Source organism: Mobula hypostoma, chromosome 4, assembly GCF_963921235.1.
Source record: "Mobula hypostoma chromosome 4, sMobHyp1.1, whole genome shotgun sequence".
Classification (NCBI taxonomy): domain Eukaryota; kingdom Metazoa; phylum Chordata; class Chondrichthyes; order Myliobatiformes; family Myliobatidae; genus Mobula; species Mobula hypostoma.
This window is the reverse complement of record NC_086100.1, coordinates 175,035,303-175,054,083: the sequence shown is the minus strand read 5'-3', so window position 1 is coordinate 175,054,083 and position 18,781 is coordinate 175,035,303.

Here is an 18,781-nt window from a genome sequence, read left to right as displayed (position 1 = left end):
TGACACAATTACTCCAGTCAAAATTGTATTTCTGCTCTGAATAGACATTCCTGACATGCTTCTTTCCTTCCAGAAGGTTATTTGGGGGAGATTACACCTAATGATTAAGAAATGTGACATGTTTCAACTTAAAGGGTTGAAACTTCAACCCAGCATCAACAAGATCAGAGCCAGCCCTCTGCTCCAACGCAGTTTTCCACAAAAGCCGTGTTATGTGATTGACAGCAGTGATTGTGGATCAGGCTGCTTCATGATGCTGTGAGCTTTGGGCTCTGAGCTATTATCCGCAGAGACCTTGTCCACTGATCCAGAGATTGTGCTGAATCCCAGCACAACAGCTGGGGAATTTAAGTACCGTATCAGTAACAGGGACCATGAAACTTTCAGAATCTTGTCGAACTCCATCTGTTTCACTAATGCCCTCACATAATCCGGCCTGGCTGAGTCTGAGGCCCACAGCTATGTGGCTGAGACTTAAATGTCCGCTGCAATATCCCAACAATTACACCACTCAAAGACAATTTCGGGACAGTCAATACTTTTGGGACTGCCTGCAGCCTGCAAAGGAATGGCCTAAATCACAAAGACTAGCTTTATTTGCCACATGTACATTGAAACATCAAATCATACAGCGAAATGCATTGTTTGCGTCAACAGCCTGCACAGTCCGAGATTTGTTGGGGCTGCCTGCAAGTGGCGTGCTTCCGGCAACAACGTAGCATGCCCATAACTTACTAATCCTAAACCGTATGTCTCTGAAATGTTGGAGGTAACCGTAGCACCAGGAGGAAACCCACACAGTCACAGGGAGAAAGTACAAGCTTTTTACAGACAGTGATGGGAATTGAACCCTTATCTTACAGCTGGTGCTGCAAAACATTATACTAATCATTACATTACCATGCTGCCCAAATTGTGCTGACTGTAGAGCACCAATTCCAAAGGGAACCATGGCTTGCAATTCAGCACATCTTGCATGGATACAGTTAAAGATAGAAGCCAACAATCTGCTAAAAGTCCAGTGCTGCCACATCTGCCATTCAATATGATCACAGATGATCTATTACTCCAAGTCTAATTTTCCACCAGCTATCATGTCCCTAGGTTCCTGACATACCAGTTGATTTGTGCCTTGAAGGTGCACAACAAGTAAACATCCTTAGTTCTTCAACTGGAAACAAAATGCATGGGTTCACAACCCAAGAGTAAAGAAAACACTCTTCCTTTCAGTCCTAAATTGGTCCTGGTAATGCCCCTTGGGGCTGTCACTGAAATTGCCTCCAACTCCCACCAAAACTAGTTCAAGGCTCTGTAAGCACTGGCATCTCTTAAATGCAAATATTTTAAATAAGCGGAGAAAAGAATTTCATATTAATGCCTCAGTGTTATTTCTATCAGCAGGAATCATTGTTTCTAATTTAGCTTCTACGTTTTCCATTCTGGGACATCTATCAGGGCATGTCCTGCAGTTTCTTTTTATCTATGTGTCATCAACTACAAACAATCTCTTGCTGAATCCAGCCCTTGCATAATAAGTGGACTGTCGATGAGTCCAGTTACTGCTCAAGGTTACATCGAGAAACTTCATTCCTTTATTTATCTGCATTAAAAGGCAATCAGAATAATACCGGCTGCAAGTTGGACTTATTTGTAACGATTAACTGTTAATTTATGCCCTTTACCACACTGAGCTCTGTTGTCAAAACATACTCTTTATTTTCTGGAGATCCAATCAGAACCATCAATATATTAGCCAACAAGTTACCATCTATAATGTTACTAGATTGAAAGGACACTGTAACTGAAAATAGCATTGATGCTATTACGTGTTTACTCCTAAATTTTAAAAAAAGCAGAAAGATAACTAACTGCAATCTGAAAACAGATTTACACGGCAGGGTAGCATAGTGGTTAGCACAGTGCTTTATCGGAGAAAGACTCTGTGAGTGGCCTATCACTGTGTGGCTCACAGTAGCAGGCGGAAAGGCATCTGTCTCGTGTGCTATTCCCCTCTTTCGATGAACGTCGGTGATATCGGAGGATGGTATCGTGGTTCTGTATTTATGGATTGGACTATTGTGTTAATGGACTGTGGACTTCTTCAGGCTTATAGTTTTTATACTCTGTATTTTTTCATCACCTGTTCCTTTTCTATTTTGTTGTGTGGGGAGAGGCTATTTGGGGATTGATATTCTGTTAGTTGTTTGTGCGGGGGAGGGGTTATTTTTTGTGGGGTCGATGTTCCTGTTCCATTTTGTGTGGAGTGAGTGGGGGTTTTTGAGCTGTTGATGATTGGGATGCCATTCTTTTTGTAAGGGGGGGGGGATAGGTTTGATGTTTCTCTCTGAACGACTTTCATCTTCTTTCTTTGTTTCGTGGCTATCTGGAGAATATAAATTTCAGAGTTGTGTATAGATACGAGTTTTGGTAGTTAATTAACCTTTGAACTGTAAAAGTGACCCGGGTTCAATTCCTACTGCTGCCTGTAAGGAGTTTGTATGTTCTCCCCATGAATGTCCAGGTTTCTTCTAAGTGCTGTGGTTTCCTCCCACAGTCCAAAGACATACCGGTTGGTAGGTTAATTGGTCATTGTAAGTAGTCCCATGATTAGGCAAGGATTAAATTGGGGGATTGCTGAGCGGCATGGTTCAAAGGGCCAGAAGGGCCTATCCTGCACTGTATCTCAACAAACACATAAATAAAAATAATAAGACGGTGAATAGAATGAGAGGAAGTCCTGACGAAGGGTCTCGGCCTGAAACGTCGACTGCGCCTCTTCCTATAGATGCTGCCTGGCCTGCTGCGTTCACCAGCAACTTTGATGTGTGTTGCTTGAATTTCCAGCATCTGCAGAATTCCTGTTGGAAGACTTGCTTCGCTCTTTTCCCAGCCTAAGGATCTTTGATGTAAGTTCACCTTAGATGTCCAACTTGCTGTCAAACACTTTTAAAAACAAATTGTCTCAATTTTCATGGCAAATAAATCACTTGTCTTTCTCAGTCTTAAAAAATGCAAAATGCAAAATTATCCCAACTGCCTTAGCAACAAAATTTCTGTTTATCCATTAGGTTCTACGTGTACATTTTTTGATGAGAACATGTAAGTCAAAGGCTTCCACTGTCATTATTGTATGAAGACTAGGTTGTCAGAGGCATTTGTCTGCAAATAGCCCAGTGTTGAGAGACTGGCAGAACCACTGAGAAATTAGTATTACCAGATTTTTTTCCAATATTTCATCAGTTACCATCAGAAATACTATGAAATTCACATTGAGGTTCATTGCCTTTTGGCTGAGGGTTCAATGTCATTGCAAATTGCTGCTTTTAAATTGCTGTGAATCAAAGACCAAAATGTAATAAGGAGGATGAAAGCAATTTGTTTTCAGCATATTTTTAAATTCTGCCACATCAAGACATGCTACACGATGGCCCTATTGATTATATGTAACTCATGTTTAATTAATACAGCACGTGCATTAAATATATTTACTTTTGTAAATATATAATCCAGCAGGTCCGTCAGAAGACAAGTGTTGCAAATTTAGCATCTTTCAGATAATTATAATATTGTGAATGTGATATAGTAAACAAACAAACAAAAGCAAAATAAAATAATTGAGGGCATAATTTTAAAGTGATTGGAGGGAAGTATTGGGAGAATGTTAGAGATAAATCAATTTAAACACAGAGTGGTGGGTGCGTGGAACACCCAGCCAGGGCTGGTGGTAGGGGCAGTTACATTAGGAGCATTTAAGAAACTCTTAGGTAGGCACATGGATGATAGAAAAATGGAGGGCTGTGTAGGAGGGAAGGTTATTGTAGGCTTAATAGTCAACAAGACCACTGTGGGCCAAAGGGCCTGTATTGTACTATAATGTTGTGTGTTCTTTGTTCTAGAAATTGCTGGAAATACTCAGCAAATGCAAGACTGAATTGCCAAAACCAGTTCTAACCGCATCATTAAGTTCGCTGGCAACGCAACAGTGAGTGGCCACATCAGCAACAATAATGAAACAGAGGTAGAGCAGCTTGTGGACTGATGTAAGCCCAACGACCTGAGTCTCAACATGGACAAATCTAAGGAGATGAGAGTGGACTTCAGGAATGCACGCATCAATGGCTTCCCTGTGGAGAGAGCCAGGAGCAGCCAGTTTCTTGGAGTGCATGTTACAATGATGTCAACACCTCCTCTTCAGCCAAGAGAGCACAGCAGCGTCTCACCTTCCTGAAGAGACTGAGGAAAACCAGGCTCCACCTCCCCGTCCCCACCAATTCTCACCACATTCTAGAGAAGCAATATTGAGAGCATCCTGACCAGCTGAGTCACCATCTGGTACAGGAATTACAGTGCAGCAGATCACAAAACCCTGTAGTTGATAGTGTGGACTGCTGAAAGTCGCATTGGGGTCTCCCCACCCCCACTCAGGACGTATATCAGAAGCACTGCATACGCAATGCCTCCAGCATTGTCAAAGACCCCTCCCATCTTCTCGCAATCTCTTTGACCTCCTGCCATCAGGGAGAAGGTACCGTGGCATAAAAACCAGAACTGTCAGGCTAGGTTGCAGCTTCTTCCCCGAGGCTGTTAGGCTTCTGAACACCAGACATCCCACCTCTCCCGGAAGTTCCGGGAGTCTCCCGCAAATTAATAGCGGCTCCCTGATGCCCGCAAATTATATACAATGTCCCAGAAATTGATTTTTTTGAGACTGAGCATGAGGGAGCGCACGAGAGAGAGCGAGAGAGCGAGCGCAAGAGCAAGAAAGCAAGCGCGAGTGAGAGTGACCACAAGAGAGAGGGCAAGAGAGCGAGAGTGAGAAAGCAAGCATGAGAGAGAGTGAGAGTGAGAAAACAAGCGTGAGAGAGCAAGAGAGAGAGCGAGAGCAAGAGTGAGAAAGCTAGCGCGAGTGAGAGCGACCACGAGTGAGAGAGAGCGCGAGCAAGAGCAAGAGCGAGAGAGTTCCAAAAAAAATCAGAGTGGCAGAGTGTTCCAAAAAAAGAAAATATGAAACGTACGTCACCCCAGACTACCCTAAAGTGCACCCCTGCCTAATAGGGGTCAAAAATAATGACAGTGTTGCTCGCTGCACTGTTTGCAACAGTGACTTTTCTATTGCCCATGGTGGGTTAAGACTGTAAAAGACATGTTGAGGTGAGTTTAACAGGTGTCATTCGTTCATTAGCATAGCTGACGTTATTTAAACTAGCTGGCTAGCTGCTAAAGAGCTACTCTATTGCAGACATCCCACCTCTCCCGGAAGTTCCGGAAGTCTCCCGCAAATTGATGGTGCTACCTCCCTGAAGTGAGTTTTTGCAGGATGGGATGTCAGGAATACTCTGATACCACCCAGCACGTATGTACACCTCAACCCCCTCCTCCCCTACTCCCCAACTCACAGACACACTCTCACCCTGCACTGGTCACTTGTCAGCTTTTGTTGCTGCTGTTTCACATGTTTATACAACTGCTTGTAATAGTGCCAGTAACATTATTCTGCCTTACACCCCACATTTTACACCAACCTGTCAGGTTTCGGGCTATGCCACTCAGGGACATGTGCGAATATCATTCTTGTGACTGTAGGTGCTGGCTTGTAACTCCATGTGCTTACGTGTGACTGTGTGTACTGTGTTTTGCACTCTGGACCCAGAGGAACAATGTTTACTTTAGCTGTATGGTTGAATGGCAATTAACTTGAACTTGAGATCAGGTAGCATCCATAGAAAGAGAAATATTTCATGTCAATGGCCTTTAGTCATCCAACCCTATTGCCCTTATTGCTCCATGTCTCCATATTAGATCATAATGGATCAAAATGATGCTCAAAATCCAGAATTTTTGTCCCAGTCAAATTTTGGTTGGACGTAGATTGCATGGTTAAGTTAATGGAAAGCAAAACCAAATAAGAAGTATATAGAGCCTTAGTCTACTGCATCCTGTGTCAAAAGCTTGATTCTATTTTCTGGTTGGCTGCCAATGACTAGTGGTGTTCCACAGGAGTCAGTGTTGGGACTGCTCCTTTTCATGTTATATGTTAATATACTGGATGACAAAATTGGTGGCTTTGTGGCCAAGATGGTGGACAATACAAAGCTGGTTGGAGGGGCAGGTAGTGCTAAGGAAGCAGGGAGTATGCAGAAGGACTTGAGCAGATTGGGAGAATGGGCAAAGAAGTGGCAAATGGGATATAGTATAGGGAGGTGTTTGGTCATGCAATTTGGTAGAAGGAATAAGTGCATAGACTATTTTCTAAACAGGAAGAAAATTCAAAAATCAGACTTGCAAAGGGATTTGGGAGTCCTTGTGCAGAATTCCCTAAAGGTTAAACTGCATTTTCAGTCAGTGATAAGGAATGTTAGCATTCATTTTGCAAGGACTAGAATACAAAAGCAAAGATGTAATGCTGAGGCTTCATAAGTCAAGTCAAGTCAATTAAGTACAGTGAAGTTTATTGTCATTTAAATATTTAAATGTGTACCACCAAACAAGACAACATTTCTCCAAACAACAGGAATTCTGCAGATGCTGGAAATTCAAGCAACACACATCAAAGTTGCTGGTGAACGCAGCAGGCCAGGCAGCATCTCTAGGAAGAGGTACAGTCGACGTTTCAGGCCGAGACCCTTCGTCAGGACTAACTGAAGGAAGAGTGAGTAAGGGATTTGAAAGTTGAAGGGGGAGGGGGAGATCCAAAATGATAGGAGAAGACAGGAGGGGGAGGGATGGAGCCAAGAGCTGGACAGGTGATAGGCAAAAGGGATAGGAGAGGATCATGGGACAGGAGGCCCGGGGAGAAAGACAAGGCGGGGGGACCCAGAGGATAGGCAAGGGGTATATTCAGAGGGACAGAGGGAGAAAAAGGAGAGTGAGAGAAAGAATGTGTGTATAAAAATAAGTAACAGATGGGGTACGAGGGGGAGGTGGGGCATTAGCGGAAGTTAGCGGAATTTCTCCAAACCAGGGTGTAAAGCACGGTAGTACATACAACACACACCAGTTTAGGAAAGTAAGGATAAAAGCTACACACGAATTATACTTAAATAAACAAAGTAAAGTGCACTACTTAAATATTGTAAGGTCCAGACTCCACTTGTGAGCAGTTTTGGGCCCCTTATCTACGAAAAAAAGTGCATAACATTAGAAGGTTCTGGGACTATGGGGGGGGGGGCGGTGCGAGTTTCATTGAACCCTATCAAATATTGAAAGGACTAGGTAAAGTGGATGTGCAGAGGATGTTTCCTATAATGAGGGAGTCTAGGACCAGAGGGAAGAGCCTCAGAATAGAGGGAGGTTAGAACATTTAGAACAGAGATTAAGAGTAATTTCTTTAGCCAATGGGTAGTGAATCTGTGGAATCCATTGCCACAGATGGCTGAGGAGGCCAAGTCATTGGGTATACAGTATTTAAAGTGGAGGTAGGCAAGTTCTTGATTACAGGAGAATGGAGTTGAGAAGGATCAGAAGTTAGCCATGATGGAATGGCAGAGCAGACTCAATGGGCCAAATAGCCTAATTCTGCTCCTATGTCTTATTGTCTTATGATGTTATAGTCTAATTTGAACTGCAATTACTGTATAACTGAGACGTCTGTGTGATACTCTTCCTAGAAACTACAAATACTATACAACTTGAGAGTGATTTGGACTTGACAGCAAAACTTTACTTGTGGTTAAAATCATTCTTCTTAAATTGTACTTTTCCTGGGATGTTTTTCTGATCCAGGGATCTGTATAAAGGAGGCAAATATGACCTTGTGGTTTAATATGGCACCAGAAAGAGTCTACTCTTTGTGTACGTCTCTGAAAGGGAATCATCAAGTATTCCCGTTTAGGACTGCCACAGCTGAAATCCAGTCAATCGTTTCTTTGTGTGTGCATTGCACCATTCTGCTACCGCAAAACAAAATTCAAGACACACCTGTATGTCAGTGAATCTGATTTTCAGAGTCAAAGTTCAAAGTACATTTATTATCAAAGTATGTATGAATTATACAACCTTGTGATTTGTCTGCTTACAGGCAGCCACAAGAAACCTGAAAGGACCCATTCACAAAAGACTAACAAACACAGGGAGAATGCACACAGAGAGAACACACACATCGTGCAAACAATAAAAGCAAGCAACAGCATTCAGAATGGAAGTCCAGAACAACTGGAGCAGTCTCGCAGCCTCATTTCACCGCACGGTGGGACAAATCGTTGCGGAGCGCGCAGCCCGGAACAGCCGGAGCAGTCTCACAGACTCTGCCTCACCATCGCGGAGAGTGGAGCAAACGTCGTAGAGCAGCATACAGAACCGTCCCATCGCTTGCCTCTGGTCCTGACACTCTGCCTTTTCAATCCATCTGGCCTGGTGTTTAAATAATCAGAACACCGGTCACTCCACAAAGAAAGTGCTATTAATTGAATTGACGTTATTACTTACATCCTTCATATACATGAGGAGTAAAAATCTTTATGTTACGTCTCTGTCTGAATGTGCAATGTGCAATTTATAGTAATTTGTAATAAATGGCTGGGTGGAAGAATCTGTCCCGGAGCCTGTTGGTCCTGGCTTTTATGCTGCAGTACTTTTTCCCACATGATAGCAGCTGGAACAGTTTGTGTTTGGGGTGACTCAGGTCCCCAGTGATCCTTCGGGCTCTTTTTACACACCTGTCTCTGTAAATGTCCTGAATAGTGGGAAGTTCACATCTACAGATGCGCTGGGCTGTCCGCCCCACTCTCTGCAGAGTCCTGCGATTAAGGGAGGTACAGTTTCCATACCAGGCAGTGATGCAGTCTGTCAGGATGCTCTCAACTGTGTCCCTATAGTAAGTTCTTAGGACTTGGGGGCCCATATCAAACTTCCTCAACTGTCTGAAAGTATTTTGTTGTATTTCTTTCCTTTTTAAATCTTTTTATTGAATAAGTATACAAAAAGGTAAGCCATATAGACACTAATACACTGTTAGAATATAATAAAATTACAGAAGATATTAATACAGATAAAAAAATGATACAAACAATGTAATTTAAACATAACATAATAAGGTAACATACTAGTATACTAATTTTTATATATATATCTCAATAGAGAAAAGAAAAAAAACCCCAAAAAAAACTCCAAAAAAAAACCCACCGTGCAACTAAACTAAAAGCAAAGCAAAGCAATGGGCTAACTTGGAACCAAGTAGAGTTAAAGAACTTAAAATCACATCCTCAAACCCGACCTCCATTAAAAACAGTAAAAAAAACAAGAAAGGAATATATGGAGCAAAAAAGAGAAAAAAAAATTACATTACATTAAATGGTATTTTATTGTATTTCTTGCTTTATGAATCGCCGGTAAACTGCCGTCCATCTTCAATAGCGCCATTTCACTTCCATTCTGACTCTTTACAGTAAATTGTCAGTCATGTGCCACTGTTCACCATACGCGAGGCATTTCTTCACGACTTGCACTATTTTGCACTACATCAAATGAAATCTTGAGTAAATACTGTACATCCATGGTGGCAAATCTTAACAAAAACACACGGGTCTCAAAGGCCAACTGTGACAGTGGCATTTTGAATCAGTCCAAAAGCCCCGCAGCTGGGAAGCAGCTGAAAACCTATAGTCATTACACATGATTAACTATCACCTTCATATATTCCAGCTATCGTGAAATAAGACGGAGGAAATAAAATTAACTACTCTCCTGTGCGTGTCATTAAGTGTGAAGGGAGGTGAGGACAAATTTTAATCAGAATTCACAAATCAAAATTCATTATGATGCAATGCCACTAATTACATACAACATTTGAATCAATTGCGATTCAATTTCTGTCATCACTTTCAATTGTGCTGTGATGTTTGATGTTGTTATTTGCTCTTTTATATCTTTTAAAGATAGTTGCCCAGATGGCGGCCCCATCTGTTCTGTTTCATCCCAGTGCCGAGGTGCATACCAGATTAACTATTGCAGATGCTCCATGTCTAAATCTTCAGAGATGGCCTACTGCTACTTCAGCAACCATGGTTCACTTCAAACTACAAAAAGGCAGGTGACATCCATTACCAAGAAGAGCTGTCATCCCCATTTTTTTTATTATTCTCAATAAAAAAAATTAGGATTGATGGCCTTGGGAAAGAAAACTCCCACATTGCTGTCTGCACATCTGGTGATAGCAATTATAGCTCCAGGAGTGGAAAGAGCTCGACTTTGCCAAAGTTATTAATGTCTAAAAAACTCTGCTCCATTTCTATTCAATCAACTGTTTTTGCATCCCTATAAAAACTTTGCACAACTTATTTTCCAAATTTCAAGATTAAAGATTAGCTCACTTTTCACATGTACATCAAAACATCGAAACATAGAGTGAAATGCGTCATTTGCGTCACTGAACAAAACGGTCTGGGGATGTGCTCGGGGGCAGCCTGCAAGCGTTGTTACGCTTCAGGCACCAACATAACATGCCCACAACTTTGGAATGTGGGAGGAAACTGGAGCATCTGAAGGAAACCTATGCGGTCATGGGGTGAACATACAAGCTACAGACAGCAGCAGATTGAATTCTGATCAGTGATCACTGGGGCTGTAAAGCATTGCGCTACCTGCAGGGAATCAAGAAGACACTTGTTGATATTTTGAACACTGGTGTTAAAAAAAAACACCAGTACTTTTGAGAGGATGAAGACATTTCAAGCCAGAATGAGGACTCGGTTCACTGGAATCTTCAAAATAGTTGACATTGGTTAATGATTTCATACAGCACTTGCAGCTATTATCCAAAAGTGTGCTTATATCCTATGCAATAATTTTACAGTGCAATCCCACTGTCATGTAGAAAAGCACAAAGGACTAGCCACACAAAAGTTGTAAATTTTCGGATACCAGTGCTTTATGATTAAATAATGTTGATGATGTAATTTGAGGATCAGTGTGATCATCTGTGAGTGGAGCCATGGGAAATGAGTGAGATCTTAAATAAGTACCTCTTCTCTGTATTTACCATGGAGAAATACTCAGAAGCTAGTGAGTTTAGCTCAGGGAACAGTGATGTCCTGGATCAATCAACATTTTGAAGGAGGTGTTAAAGGCTTTAAAAACATAAGACCATAAGGTATAGGAGCAGAATTAGACCATTTGGTTTATCGAGTCTGCTTTGCCATTTCATTATCATTGATTCATTTTCCCTCTCATCCTCAATCTTCTGGCTTCTCCCCGTATCCATTCAAGCCTGACTAATCAAGAATCTATCAAATTCTGCCTTAAATATACTTAAAGACTTGTCGTCCAAAGCCACCTGTGGCAACAGATTCCACAGTCTCACCGCTCCTTGGCTGAAGAGATTTCTCCTCATCTCCATTATAAAAGGACCCTGCCCCCCCCCCCCCCACCACCATTCTAAGGCTGTATCCTCTGGTCTTAGACTCTCCCACCATAGGAAACATCCTCTTCACATCTATTCTATCAAGGCCTTTCAACATTTGCTAGGCTTCGATTAGGTCACCCTTCATTCTTTTGAATTCCAGTGAGTAGAGGCCCAGAGCCATCAAACAGCTTATCATATGACAAGCCTTTCAATCCCAGAATCATTTTCATGAACTCACTCCAATGTCAGCACATTCTTTCTTAGATAAGGGGCTGAAAACTGCTTACAATACTCCAAGTGAGGCCTCACTACTGCCTTATAAAGTCTCGACATTACATCTTTGCTTTTATATTCTAGTCCTCTTGAAATGAATGCTAACATCAAATTTGCCTTCCTCACCACCACCTCAACCTGCAAGTTAACCTTTAGGGAATCCTGTACAAGGACTCCCGAGGATTTTCACTCTCACCTCTGTTCTACACTTTATGTATCTGAAAAAACTTTTGGTATCCTTTTTAATATTATTGGCTAGCTTAATTTCGTATTCCATCTTTCCCTTGTTAATGACTTTTTTAGTTGCCTTCTGTTGGCTTTTAAAAGCTTCCCAATCCTCTAACTTCCTATTAATATTTGCTCTATTATATGCTCACTCTTTGGCTTTTATGTTGGCTCTGACTTCTCTTGTTAGCCATGGTTGTGTCATCTTTTCTTTGGAAAAGATCTTCCACTTTGGGATGTATATATCATGTGCCTGCCGAATTGCTTCCGGAATTTCCAGTCATTGCTGCTCTGCCGTCATCCCTGACGGAGTCCTTTTCTAATAGATTTTGGCCAGCTCCTCTCTCATGGCTCTGTAATTCCCTTTACGCCACTGCGATACTGATACATCTGACTTTAGCTTCTTCTCAAATTTCCAGGTTAATTCCATCATATTATGATCACTTGCCCTTAAGGATTCTTTTGTCTTAAGCTCTCTAATCAATTCTGGTTCATTGCACAACACCCAATCCAGAATAGCAGATCCCCTTGTGGGCTCAACCACAAGTTGCTCTAAGAAGCCATCTCATAGGTATTCTAGAAACTCCCCCTCTTAGGACTCAGCAGCAACCTGATTTTCACTATCTACCTGCATTGTGAAATCCCCCATGACTATCGTAACATTGTCTTTTTGGCATGCATTTCCTATCTTCCATTGTAATTTGTAAACCACATCCATACTACTGTTTGGGGGTTCGTATATAACTCCCATCAGGGTCCTTTTACCCTTGCAGTTCCTTAGGTCTACCCACAACGATTCAGCACCTTCTGACTCTATGTCACCTCTTTCTAATGATTTGATTTCATTTTTTACCAACAGAGCCACCCCACCTCCTCTGCCTTACCTGCCTATGCTTTTGATATAATGTTAAGCTCCCAGCTGTAACTTTCTTTCAGCCCTGATTCAGTAGTGCTCACAACATCATAAATGCCAACCTATAACCGTGCTACAAGTTCATCTATCTTATCCCGTATACTGTGCGCATTTAAATACAGCACCCTCAGTCTTGTGTTCACCCTTTTCGATTTTGTCCACCTTTTACATTGCAACTCAGCCTATTGACTGCATTTTTGCCCTATCATCAGCCTCTCCTTGCTAGGAGTCTCACTACACATTGCCTTTGTTTGTAAACCAACTAACTCATCTTCAGCATTATCACTCCAGTTCCCATCCCCCTGCCAAATTAGCTTAAACTGTCACAAACAACTCTATCAAACCTGCCCACAAGGATATTGGTCCCCCTCGGGTTCAGGTGTAACCCTTCCTTTTTGTACAGGTCATACCTTCCCCGGAAGAGATCCTAATGATCCATAAATCCGAACATCTGCCCTCTGCCACACACACAACTGCCAAAACATCCTATTCTCACCCTCACTGGTACATGGCACTGGCAGCAATCCAGAGATTACTACACTGGAGGTTCTCAGATGCCTAAAATCTCTCTTCAGGACTTCCTCTCCTTTTCCACCAATATCATTGATGCCAATATGTACCAAGACCTCCAGCTGCTCACCCTCCCCCTTGAGAAGATCATGGACCTGATCCGAGACATCCCTGCCACTGGCAGCTGGGAGGCAACCTACCATCTGGGTGTCTCTAGCACACCCACAGAATCTCCTCGGACTATATAATCTTCTATCAACACTGCAGTGCTCTTCAACTCTCTGCTCTTCTAAGCCACAGCACCAGACTCAGTGCCAGATACCAGGTCACTGTGGCACCCCCTGGTAGGTCGTCACCCTCAATAGTATTTAAAATTATATATTTCTTACTGAGGGGAACAGGCACAGGTGTACTCTGCAATAGCTGTGTGCATTTCCCCTCTTTCTCCCGACAGTCATCCAGTTACTTGTCTCTTGCAGCTTTAGGGTGACAACCTCTTTGTCGCTCCTATTAATCACCTCCTCATTCTCCTGTATGAGCCGAAGGTCATCGAGCTGCAGCTCCAGTTCCTTAATACGTTCTCAGAGGAGCTGCAGCTCGGTGCGCCTGGTGCAGATGTGTTTATCTGGGAGCCTGGAGGACTCACTGGACATCTCACACACAGTATAAAACGCTACCCCTGGAGACATCCTCACCAGACTACTCTGCCCTAACAGACAAGGAATGAACAATGAAGAGCAAAAGGAGAAACTTACCAGATATTTACCTCACCCAAGCCTGACCATGTCTGAACCTGATGAGCCAAATCCACGCTAAACACTGGCCCATTCAAAAGAGTGGCCGCTCCACTTCCACTTGTGTTATTCCTATTCACCCTTTCAAACGAATCCCATTCTGTGATTGGTCACAGTCCAAATCTAAGAAAGAACCGTGAAGTTCTGCCTCTTTAAACTTGATTGCAGACCCGATTGAAAAGGTAGCTCTCTTCACATACTCCCCCTCGGCCATTGGTTGCCGTCCAAATCTCAGGTGTAATACATAATAATAAAAAAGTATAAATTGCAATAAGAAATATGCAGTATATAAAATTTTTACGCAGCACACACGAAATGCTGGAGGGACTCAGCAGGCCAGGCAGCATCCATGGAAAAGAGTAAATAGTCGAAGTTTCATGCCGAGACCCTCCTTCAGGAACTGGGTGTGTTCTCTTAACTTCTTCCTTCCTGCAGTCCGCAATCAATTCCTTGCAAGGTTGTTTTTGTGACACCACTCAACCACCTGATCTATCTCACTCTGCACATCTCCTTTTCACCACCTAAAGTTTTGCCAACAATAGCTGTGTCATTGGCAAATTTATAGATGACGTTTGACCTGTGCCTGGAAGCATAGTCACGGGTGAAGCGAGAGTAGAGCTATTGGCTATTGGCTAAGCCCAAAGCATCGACAGTTTACTCTTTTCCATAGATGCTGCCTGGCCTGCTGAGTTCCTCCAGCGTTTTGTGTGGGTTGCTCTGGATTTCCAGCATCTGCAGATTTTCTTGTGTTTATAAATTTTTAAGTTAAATAGTAGCGCAAAAAGAGAAAAAAAGTGATGTAGTCTACATGGGTTCACTGTCCTTTCAGAAACCTGATGGTGGAGATGAAAATATGGGCCCTAAAATGTTGAGTGTGTATCTTCAGGCTCCTTGACGGTAGAAATGAGAGGAGGCCTTTTCTGGGTGATGAGGGTCCTTAGTGATGGGTGCCAGCTTTCTGAGGCTTCGCCTTTTGAAGATGTCCTCGATGATGAGGAGGCTCGTGCCCATGATGGAGCTGGCTGGGTCTACAACTTTTGGCAGACTTTTCTGATTCTGTGCAGTGGCCCCTCCATACCAGACAGTGATACAACCAGTTAGAATGCTCCCCACAGCATATGTGTATAAATTTGCAGAATCTTGGCTGACATATCAATTGCCCTCGAACGCCTATTGAAATATAGCCCCTGTCGGGCTTTCTTTGTAATTGCATCGATATGTTGGGCTCAGGATAGACCTTCAGAGATGTTGACTCCCAGGAAGTTAAAGCTGTTCATGCCTTCCACTGCTGATCCCTCAATGAGGACTGAGTGAGTTTTCTTGACTTCTTCCTTTCTACAGTCCACAATCAATTCCTTAGCCTTAATGACGTTGTGTGCAAGGTTGTTTTTGTGACACCACTCAACCACCTGTTCTACCTCACTCTGTCTCCTTGTCACTCTCTGAAATTCTGCCAACAATAGCTGTGTCGTAGATGACATTTGACCTGTGCCTAGACACAGTCATGAATGTAGAGAGAGTAGAGCAGTTGTCTAAGCACGCATCCTGAGGTGCTCCAGCAAGGAGCAGATGTTATTTCTGATCGACACAGACTGTTTTCTCCCAATGAGAAAGTCAAGAATCCAGTTGCAGAGGGAGGTACAGAGACCCAGGTTTTGGAGCTGGTTGATTAGAACTGAGGATATAATCATGTTGAATGTTGAGCTGTAAATAAATGTGTAGGTATTGCTATTGTCCAAGGTCAAGTGGAGAGTCAGTGAGATTTCATCCACTGTAGACCTATTGTGGAAATAGACAAACAGCAGCAGTCCCAGGTCATTGCTTAGGCAGGAGTTGATTCTGGCCATGACCAACCTCTCAAAGCGTTTCATCACAGTAGATCTGAGTGTAACTGGGCAATAGTCATTGAGGCAGTCGTCCTGCTCTCCTTTGTCACTGGTATGACTGTCACCCTTTTGAAGCAGGTAAGAAACTCAGGTGAGAGATTTAAGATGTCGAACACTCCCGCCCGCTGGTTGGCTCAGGTTTTCCGTGTCCTACCATGTACATCACCAGGGCCAGACACTTTGTGAGGGTTCACCCTCTTGAAAGATGTTCTGACATCGGCCTCCAAGGCAGAGATCACAGGGCCACCAGATTCTACAGGGATTAGCACAGGTGTAGTTTTATTCTCTCTTTCGAGCTCAAGGTGTTGAACTCATCTGGGAGTGAAGCATCACAGCCACTCGTGACGGTAGGTTTCGCCTTGTAGGGAGTAATGGCCTGCAAACCCTGTCAGAGCCTACACACATCCGACTCCATCTCTACCTCCAATCAGAATTGTTCTTTTCGCTTTTAAAATAGCCTTCCATAGGTTGTACCTGGACCCCTTGTATCGTTCTGATCGCTGGTATTGAATGCCACAGATCGAGCCCTCAGCAGGCTGTGAGACTCTTAGTTCACCTATGGCTTTTGGTTTAGGTATGTCCGATATGTTCTCAAAGCCACACACTCATCCGATGAAGTCAATGACAACTGTGGTGTATTCATTCAGATTCCAAGATAAATCCCTGAATATTGTCCGGTCCACTGACTTAAAGCTGTTCCGTAGGCACTCCTCCACCTCCTTTGACTATACCTTCTTGGTCCGCACCTCTGGTGCCGCAGTCTTTAGTCTCTGCTTGTATGTCGGGAGTAGAAGTATAGTCAGCTGATTGAGCTTTCAAAAGTTTGGGCATAGGATGGCACGATCAGTATCCATGATGGTGGTATAACAGTGGTCAAGTGTGTTGGTTCCTCAGGTTCCACAAGTAATATATTGGTTGTAGTTGTTCAGAGACTTCTTCAAGCTGGCCTGGTTGAAGTCCCCTGAAACGCCAGAGAAGGCAACAGGCTGTACTGTTATGTAACTCCTGAAGGCATCAGGGTGTACTGTTATGGAACTCCTGTCACGATGCTCAGCTACTCCAGTGCTCGCTGATGTTAGCCTGGGGGAAAATGTACACTGCTTCCAGGACAATGGCAGAAAATTCCCTCGGCAGATAAAATGGACGACACCTGACCACTAGATGTTTCAGGTCAGGTGAGTATTAAGACAGAACCGCCACATCTACGCACCATGGTGAGTTAATCATGGAGCATACTCCACCTCTTCTACCTCTTAAAGACTCAGTTGCCCTGCCTTTCAGTAGATGTTGAAGCTCTCAGGCTGCAGTAATGCATTTGAAATGGTGCTGGTTAGCAATGTCTCGGTGACACAAAGTACACGGCAGTTGCTGATCTCTCTCTGGTACTGTAATCTTGTCCTTAAAGATTCAGTTGCCTTGCCTTTCGGTAGATGTTGAAGCTCTCAGGCTGCAGTAATGCACTTGAAATGGTGCTGGTTAGCAATGTCTCGGTGACACAAAATACACAGCAGTTGCTGATGTCTCTTTGGTACTGCAATCTTGCTCTGAGGTATTCATTTTTATTTTCCAGAGGCTGTACATTCACCAGCTGGATAGTTGGGAGTGGGGGTCTAAGGGCTCTCCACTTCAATCATACTGGCAGCCCAGAATGCCCTCCTTACTTGCTTTTTCTTAAAGAGATTCTCATGCAGGATGTGGAGATCTGGGACACTTCTAAAATCCCTAGTGTGTGTAGCTACAGAAAGTGTGTCCAGCTACAGCTCCTATGAGAAGGCATGCAGCAGTCAGAGCTGCCGCTGAACTCATTAGACCTTTGCAATCTGCAAATAAAAGGGTATACGAAGCATGCATTGCAATTTCCTTCCAGGGACAAACCAGTCACCGTTCTCCTCTAACAAAGACCCTGTAAAGACAATGAAAAAAACTTACATTCACACAGAGCCTTTAAAACTATTGCCTGTGGCATACATCTAAGTAGCTTTATGAATGGTGAAAATTTCAATAGTCCAGGCTTGAAATGCATCATCAACATCTGTAACGGTAGAATGAAAAAGCACTGAACCCTGATTAAGCCAAAGGTATCAATGTGTACTCAGAAATACAAAAGGCGTGATGGGTGGTTAATTTACGGATGAATGCACGGGGCATGAAAATAAACAGGTCGCCTGAGTACCTTTACATGTAGGTGGAATTGTATTTGAATGCACAGTTTACTGGAAATTGAATAGCACCTATTTGGGCAAGTTAAATATTTAGTACTCTGCAGGCAATAAACATTTGTTTCTGGGCCTGTGACTGAGAAATTCAACATTGCACAATGTCTTGGGGATTGTTTGCTTCTGAACAGAACTCATTTGTGGAAAACCTTACCCTCCACATGGGACTGGGTTATCACTTGGGGGGGGGAATGTTGAAGAGCTCTTGGGGAGGGGGGTGTTGGAGAGCTTTTGGGGGATCAGTAGCCCAGGGATAAAATAAGGTAGAGTGGGATATGTATTCTGAGAACAAAGGATAGCGAGTTGGGTCACCATCAGAAGAGTTGAAATCACGCTGAGTTTGGAAGAAAGATTTGGGTGTGGGGAGCTGGGCGGGGGGAGGTGTGGGGAGGTTATGATCATCAGATTGATGGTCAGATAGAGGAGTCAGAAGATCAGAAGTCAGGAAGGGTCCAGAGCCTGCTACCTGAATTCAAGGACAGACATATAGGAAAGTTACTTAAAGGGACTTGTCTGAGGTAGATTCCCAGCACCAGTCTGCATGAAATGGGACTCACTCAGCCAAATGCCCCTTAAGTAATTATCTAAAAGCTTCATAAAAGCGTTTACGTTACAGCTTCATAAAA